Here is a 6,423-nt window from a genome sequence, read left to right on the forward strand (position 1 = left end):
TATTATCGCCTCCCTTGTCTTCCGTGGACAAAATGAAACAATTTTTTATGAAGCAGTACTTGAAGTTTTGAAAATGTGCTGTCATTATCAAGCAGTTTTGTACAACATGAATTAACAACACAGACAAAATCAATAAACAAACAGGGATGGTACTTTGTGCTGCTTATTTGGGTTTTTGCATGTTCAGGTAACTTTAAATTATTGAAACAAACTCCAAAGCACCAGAGCATCTTATATCTTGGCCTTACCTTGGTGCATCTTATATCTTGGCCTTACCTTGGTGCATGCTTGACTGATGATCTGGAGGACTCCCCTATGACTGCTGGAGAGAGAACGTGACGTGGAGGTGGGGGTCCGAGGTAAGCTTGAGCCCTGCAGCCTGTTTGTTTCCATTCAGTGTTGAGAGACTATCCTTTCATCTGCGCTCATATAGTGGTGTCTGTCGTCACACAGAGGGAAGCTATAACAGAGATTTATCTTGCAATGGTTTACAGAGAATTACGAGCAGGCTCAGTGTTCCCGGGTGTGTTTAAGTGGTCTGACTGATAACGCCTCCACAGATCTCGAGATGTTTGGAGACCCGTGTATAGCAACTCATGTCAGAGACAAGAGTGTAACCCGTTGTGTAGCTCGTCAGATTTCACAACAGCGATTTATACTAGACATGAGTACACTTGACATTTAGATTGCAGAAAAACTACTCCTTGTACTTAAAGATTTAAAATATGTGCTGAAATATTCACATTATAGTTGTTTGTGCTCTCTTACCTCAGCATATTCAACATCTCATAGCCCTTCAAAATGTTTAAAGAATGTAACAAACCCCAATAATATAAACATTATGAAAAATATCATTATAATAAAGTGTACAAAAAGTTCATAATAATGCATATTTCTTTGCAATGCTGTGTTTGCTTGTCTGCATAGTTGTTTTTTTACTGCTTTCTTGTTTAACTGAAATTGGGCTAAACGGTATTCACGCTAACCGTCCTTTGAACAAAATGAAATGTTGTTATCATGCTAAAACCGAGCTTATGGTAATACGTTTGACTAATTTGTTCATAGTAGGGCTGAGAGTTGTTCTTTACACTAGTTGCTGCCCGCTGTAAAGTATAGGACAGAGGAAGAAGAAGCAGCAAGAGCAAAAGAAGAAGAACGCTAGGTTGTCAGTTAACCATCTAGCAGCCCCTATCATAGTGGAGGAGATGACAGATGAAAGCAAGGTACTCTACCTAAACCCCCTAAAAGTTCCCTTGCTAGTTTGGGATTTTTGTTTTGATTTGGTAAAAAAGATGGAGTGTTTGTGGACACTCCAGTCTGCAAGAAATGGGAAACAACAGTGATTGCAAAAGGAAGAGAATGAAAAATGGGCAGAGAAAAAGCTAAAGACATCATCGGTGGACATTGAGCCCAAGATATCAGAGTTGTACGTCTTCTGTGGTCTCACACACATCACTGCAAAAGCGAGGGATTTTGATTTCGTTAGCAATTGTTGTCAGATGTTGGACCTTGTAAATGTTTTGTCACCAGTTTATCTGATTGTCTTTTCATTATCAGTGCACTTCTTCTTTCTGTTGCATATTTCATACAATCATGGTTACAGATCCTGTAACTCTAAACATGTTGTTTTTTCCCCAAATTTTCAATAAATATTGTGATATTGTGATCAGGATTTTTTTAAGCCATGATAATGGTGAGGTAAAATTCTGCTTACGTGACAACCCGACTGTCAAAGCCTTAGACTTATAAACATGAACGAGGATGTCTTGTTACTACATCCAAGACTTCTCAAAGTCAGTCCACATGCTTAAAGTCTTTAAAAATGAAACTCTATTAATGCTGCATTTTTTTGTATTAGATGTTTTATGTGACATGTAATTGCATTTTCGCTGTCCAGGGTGCTGAATCATGTGCCAATAGGACATACTGTATATACCTGAGTTCGGAGAGCAGATTTTTAATGATGTTGCTTTCTCCCACAGCTGAGAGGTTTACTAGAAAGATTATCATACTGTCAAGGAACTCAGAGAGAAGGAAGGCATAAATAGTCTTAAATGGTTGTTTGTTTTCATAGTTCCTTAAGACTGGGAGTGTGCATACCTGCACGACTCCTCAGTCACCCTGCAGAGCCTTGCGCACACAATTGTACGCAGTGTTCTCAAGGATTCTTCTTATCAGTTCCAAGATAAACTGCAGATCAGCGGCAGGCAGCAGCCCCGCTGCAGGTCGTGGTCCAGCTCCACAGAAATGTACACTAAGTGCAGTCACCATGAAAGCTCTGCACATAGTTCAACGTGTGGATGCTGGAGGATCTGCTGCAAGGTGGATAAGAGCGCCGCTCAGGTCGATTAGTGTCTGACAGCTGCGTGTCTGAGTATGAATGTTTTTATTGTTCAAATATCTGCAGGATGAAGAGGCAGGCCTTTGCTGCAAAAGGTTTGAATGAACATGGGGGAAATAATGTATCTTGTTCAATATAAACATTCATGTTTTCAAGAGATGCCATGCATTTCTTTGTATCTAAATTTACTCTCAAATGCAAACAACAATGCTGCTCCTTATAATGTTCTCTTAAAAGGTTGTTTTGGTTATTTCTGTAACTGCATGGATAATCAAATCACTTGTAAACTAGATATTTCTGAAGTTTATACACAATTAACATTACTACTTGGGTTTCATTGCTCAACACTGATACTCCTCACATGGCGTGTAAAATCTCTTTCTCTTTCAGAATGGGACAGAGCAACACATTTTTGTCCTCTTGATCATCACATTAAAACAGGATCCCTTCCCACAAGTCAGCTTAGAGAATCCTCAACTTGCATACCCGATAGCTACGTGTGAAGAAACAGAGACAGAGCGAGAGAAACAGACAGAGGCGCAGAGAGAGGACAACTGAGAGAACCAGATGGCTGTCCTTTGATATCTTGTCTCTTGACGAGGCCACAGAGTAAGAGTACAGCCTGAGACGAAGAGACAGCATGGACTCAGAGGTCCACATCGCTGTGGTTTGGGCTGCTTCTAAGCTTCAAATCTACAGCAGGCTCTGAACGTTGAAATAAACAGATGCATGCACACATACAGTCCGACACATACACAGACACATGAATGCACCCACAAAAATGACAATATCCACATCCACATACAAACAGACACTGAACCACATGAAGCTGCAGAATTGTTACAGCTCAGAGGATGAGTAAGTGAAATCACAACTGGTTATTCAGATTTTCCCAAAAGGGAATGTTGCTAATTGAATGTGGGAATGTAATGACCGCCAAATGTGACCACTTTGTTGATTCATAAATTATAACTCTAATTCCCTTTTAAGAAAGGAACAAATATCTTTTTAAGATCTGGCATGTTGCAGAACATCATGAAAGATATTTTTGTAATTATACTACTTGTCAACAGGGTTCACAGAAACAATGAGTTGTTGATGTTTTATAGACTTTACTTTAATAGATTTACAGTCCCAATGGGATGAAAAAGAACTCTTTTATTGTGGGGATACACCAAAAAAAGGCAAGTCAAAACACCCGTTTTATGTCCCAATTAACAGCTGAACAGTGGCAAAGACGGCTTGTCTTTTTTGTGATATTTTATGATGCAGAGCTTTGTCTGGAATGTACATATGGAAATGCTGGATTTACAACAGAAATTGTGGAAGACATCTATCACATTTTTCTGCTTGCGTGAAGCTTTACCTACACTGTCCTTTGGCCGTGTGTCAAAAATGTCAACACTTGGCTACTTCTCTGGAGATGTTGGCGTTTATGTAGGCTTAATATCAGATTGATCTGAAAAACGATGCCGTGTTTCTATGCCAGCCAGTCATCCAAGCCCAGACTGAATGCTTTTTTCTCTTTTTTTTGTAAAATTGCAAGCAGGTGTTTGTCCCGACTTCTCTCTATTCCTGCTGCCCCCATAACCCCCCTCCTCCATGCTCTACCTCATGCGTGTAAAGGAGTAACATTTCTTCAGATTGTATCGAAACCTCTCAGGTTTAGACTCATTTTAAAAACCAAAGCTATCATTAAGATGTTGACCCCAGCATGCACAACCAGGAAATGAGATTAGTAACACTCTTTTTTTTTCTGTCAATAGCTCACCACTTACTCTCAAATATCCACACTCATATCTTTGCATATCATATAACTCCATCCAGACTGAGATCTGAGATGCTCTCGCTCACAAAGCTGAACGTGAGGAAAGCATTTCAGAACTTTTCTTTTGAAACATGAATTTGGAAAGAGGGATACAGGCTGTAGTTTTAGGAGTACTATACTGTATGAAACGTCCCCTCTATTCTTATGAGTGAACTACTCACACTAATCCCTAAAGTGCAGAAGAGTTAATTTCAATTAAAACCATGAAGAGGACGATAAAACTGGGTAAGATTTAGAGCATCCTTATTGTTTTTACAGTTACATTTATGATAAAGGAGACAATGTTTTACAGCATGACCTGGGATTGACAAGTAGGGATAGAGACAAAGCAATGCATAACTAACCTGTTAACCACATATGATTATTTAATTTCTGTCTACTTAAAAGGAAGACAGCAAACAAAATACTGAACTTGATGCTTCAAAACGTTCACAAATTAAAGGACGACATCACTAGATATAAAATAAGATGTATTGATTTATTGATTTTTGTTGTGTGTGTTTGGTGGACTGCACAATTAAACGTTGTCAACCTCACTAGCCAGTACCAGAATTAATAGTTAGTTTAAGGAATTATTAATATATCAATTACCTTAGGACTTAAATTATGGACAAATTTGAGTCTGCCACTCACCACTAGCCAGGGCTGTAGCTCTGGTAAATGGCCAGTGACATAATGCTCTACTATCTGGATGTAAACAAGCACAGGTAGCAACAAAAAAATGTAGTAGTTGGGGTTTGTGTTGTTTGGCAGTATTTTGATCATGAAGAGGGAGTTGAAGTTATATGTAGGCTGTCTGGTTCAATTGGCATTTAACCACTCAGCCTGAGCAAAACGAAAACCAGAACAGAACAAAATATTCTGTTTACATTTACCTCAGCAAAACAAACGTCAACTTCTTAAATATAGTCAGTGTGTCAGACCAAATAACTGACATCTTAACCTGTCACTATGTTGGACAGAGCAATGGATTCTAGTGTTTATCTTTCTACCTATGGTAATCAAGGTTTTTAAGAAAGAAAACAATGTGGAAATAATAGTCACATACGTATCCTCAGATTGCTTCAGATCAGATAACATCAGAACGTTTATTTACAATGCTAAAGGTGTTATCCCCGAAAAACTCTGCATGAGCTAAAAGGGATGTCAAGTTTAAGAGCGTATAATCCAAACTGCACCAGGCTGCTAAGGGTGTCCGGTTTCCTCGTGATTTCACATGTGATCCCTGGAATGCAATATTTTATTACTAAACCTGTGCATGTGAATGAAACCTGGAACATGATGTATTTCGTTGTTTTTAAAAGGAACTTATTTCAGCATGTCAGACGTTTTATCGCTGCTTGGAAATGTGAAATTTTAAGCTGTCTCTAAATCATGCCTAAAATCAATTTATTTGGTATGCTTTGTGTTAAACCATGACAAAAAAAGTAAACTTTTCCTGAGCACTGCTGGACGAACACAGTGTGTTCTCTGTGTTGTTAACAGAAAGAAAAAATCACAGCAGGTGCCAGGGATCAGCGTCTCACCACTTCTTCAGATGAGACAGATAAGCTTGAAATGAATGATTCCAGTGGTAAGTTTTCAGGAAATGTGTCTGTTCTCTCTTCTTCTTTTCCCCTTTTAACCCTCTTGTGTGTCCCCTGTTTTCCCTTTTCACTGGGACTAAACCCTGAAGCAGCACAGAGAGGAAACAGTCTTGATGCTGCTGTTCAAATCCCCTGCACCCCCAGAGAGATCCAGCAAACTTGCACCCTCTTGAATCCATATCTCCCTTTCCTCATCTTTATTCTCCATCTCCTCTCATCTTCAAACCGCCTCTCCTGCTGTCTCACCTCCTGCCCTTTTCTTCCTTGTCCTTTGTTTCTTGGTGTCCTCCCCCCCCCCCCCCGAAAAAGATTCAGTTTGTCTCGATGGAGCTGGGAAAAGCTCCCTAAAAGGTGCAGCCAAATCCCCTTGATATGGAGAAGGCTCTTGTCTTTTTTCACTCCTGGCAGGTTGAGATTGATGGTCCATGTAAGTGGTCTTGTTCTCTCCAGCTATTAAACACATCCATCAACTCTATCCTTAATTATTAAGATGAGATAAACAGCAAGGGGGAGTCTAAGTGCTGGATGTCATGGTTTCTGCTGCTGCTTCAAGTGATTAAATAGCATTTAAGAGGTTTGGGTTCCTCACTCATCTCCTCCCTTAAATGTAGTTTTGACTGATGCTGCATTTCACAGCAGAGGCCATCAGGATGCTTGTTTGTCTTAGC

Source organism: Notolabrus celidotus, chromosome 12, assembly GCF_009762535.1.
Source record: "Notolabrus celidotus isolate fNotCel1 chromosome 12, fNotCel1.pri, whole genome shotgun sequence".
Classification (NCBI taxonomy): domain Eukaryota; kingdom Metazoa; phylum Chordata; class Actinopteri; order Labriformes; family Labridae; genus Notolabrus; species Notolabrus celidotus.